The sequence below is a fragment of the Calonectris borealis genome, chromosome 2 (assembly GCF_964195595.1).
Source record: "Calonectris borealis chromosome 2, bCalBor7.hap1.2, whole genome shotgun sequence".
In the NCBI taxonomy this organism is placed as follows: domain Eukaryota; kingdom Metazoa; phylum Chordata; class Aves; order Procellariiformes; family Procellariidae; genus Calonectris; species Calonectris borealis.
In genome coordinates this window covers 17,383,604-17,385,899 of record NC_134313.1, presented here as the reverse complement: position 1 = coordinate 17,385,899, position 2,296 = coordinate 17,383,604, and the positions used below count along the sequence as shown (strand labels likewise).

The 2,296-nt window shown below is 38.0% G+C and overlaps 1 pseudogene; it reads left to right on the top strand.

Moving 5' to 3' along the window:
* Nucleotides 1-447: 447 nt before the first annotated feature.
* LOC142079805 (uncharacterized) lies at nucleotides 448-1,731 on the top strand (annotated as a pseudogene).
* Nucleotides 1,732-2,296: the final 565 nt, after the last annotated feature.

Here is a 2,296-nt window from a genome sequence, read left to right as displayed (position 1 = left end):
GGAACTGAAACGTACTTAGAGAACTAATGGAGCTGGGATAAAGATGAAACTGATGATAAAGTTCCCCAACTTTGGGGAACGGCAGGGAAAGAAATTAAAATACGATGCCAGATGATCAATGGGCCTACCCATGAGAAGGCATCTCAGATTTCTGTGTATAACATGACATCAAACCCAATAGCAAAAGACACAAAACTTTGCACCTCTGAAAGATTGGACTGTTGGTACAATTTTACCTTACTACAACCTGGTTTTGTCGTCTGCCTCCAGGCTCACCACAGCATAGGACTATCATTTAAATTTAAAATATACTTTACTGAGCCTAGTACAACAACATCTGCCCCAATCGTAAAGGATAAGGAAACTCTATCCCCATAAATTTCTGCTCTATTCCCACAAATATCTGAAATTGGACCATATGTGATCAAAAGTAGAGTAGAACTATTGATGCAAATTAATGCCTCTACAATCAAACCGACCTGTTCACCATGCCTAAGTACATCCTATGCAGGATGGTTAGCATGGTTACATGGACGAACCCTCACATCTCCGAGACAAACGGGGAGATATGCGACTGGTATCATAGGGACAGGATTGGGAGTTTTAAATAGTATAGATGCCAAAGTACTCGTAAATAAACTGAGCACAACAACAAGTGATTTAAACAAATTAGAACAACTATTGCTGTCTTCTCTATTAGCATTGGGAACTAACCAATGGCTCTTATCTGATATATTGCCTTAGTGGGAAAGAATTAATGAAAGGGACCACCAACTGATTGTGGTGCAGCCCAAAATAATGTTTCTCTAGCTCTTAGTTGTATCCAATATCTGGTGGTATTTAGTCAATTTCACTTATGACCCCATCAACAATAAGGTCACAGCTTCTGTCTTAACCATATGCAATGCTTCGGTATACACCATATACCAAATCATTGCATTAGAATTAAATCATAATGGAACTATACTCTATCCATTAGCACATAGAGTGTGGGCCCAACGAAACAGAAAAAAATGGCAAACTGTTGATGTTAATGCATGCGTTGTACGGGAACAACAAGGATTTATTTGTGAGAGGAACATCATCAAAGCCCAAGACATTTGTCTTGACACTGAACAAAATGTTTGTCATTTTGAAACACACCCCAATGAAACCCCTGAAACTGTACTTGTATATACTGGAAAAGGATGTTTGTATGAGAACTCTTTCTGATTTTATATTCATAGATAACATTACTCAAATATTTGTGTTTGTAACTTTACTAAAATTATGGTACGCAAGTTTAATTATTCAGCTCCTGTTACGTTTTATCTATTGCTACAGTCTAATTATATATTGAGTCAAGATTTATTGCCTACCCCTATCAGAATTAATCTTACATTGGTGAAGAAACTACTGCAACATGATGACCTGTGTCAACTGCTAAAACGCATCTGAAACAATGGACACAAAACTCTAATCACCGTTCATCATGATACAGAAGAGATACACCATGTCTTGGAAAGAGTGAAGAAGGGTGGAGAACACTATTGGTTGGAAACTCTTCTTGGATGGTCACCAACGGCAACGGGAGTTTTTAATTTCATGCTTCACTTTGTTGCGATTTTACTAGTTCTAACTTTAATATGTCTATTGCTTATAATTATATTGTATATAAAGTTTTGGTACATGATAAAACAAATAACCCGACTTCAACCACCCAAAACATACAAATTAACACATAACAAATAAAACTTAGTCTAGAACTAAGTCTGGATCCAGCCGCACCTGCACTCCTCTCTGAGAAGGAGTTTAGAACAAAAGGGGGTCCTCTCTGAACCTCATGACTCAACAGGAGGGTCTCCCTAACAGTTTTGTCTGACCCTGTCCCCTATGCAGTAAGTAATCAAGTGTACCTTGCCATCGAATCTTGTTCGATTAGCATTTAGCATTGAACTTTGTTAACTCACTGTTTTATATCAATAAAACATATTGTTGCAAGTGAAGTGCATCACTCTTTCTGTAACAGATCCCTTCTTCCTTCATTGATACTGCTCCCTTTTCCAATCAGTATTTTATTTTCTTCTTAGTGTAAAACATGATCTCACCCGACCTTCCCTGCACATTAGTCAGATCTACAGTGAAAACTGAATTATTAGTTTACCTCATCTGGTGTTCATTGCTGCAATATGGAGCTGTTCAATGGATATTAGTAGCTTTGCACATCGATACTATGGGGTACTGGATGATACTATCTGGCTCTTACAGCTTGGGCATAGGACCATAGCACTCACAAATCAGCAGCATATGGGCGATC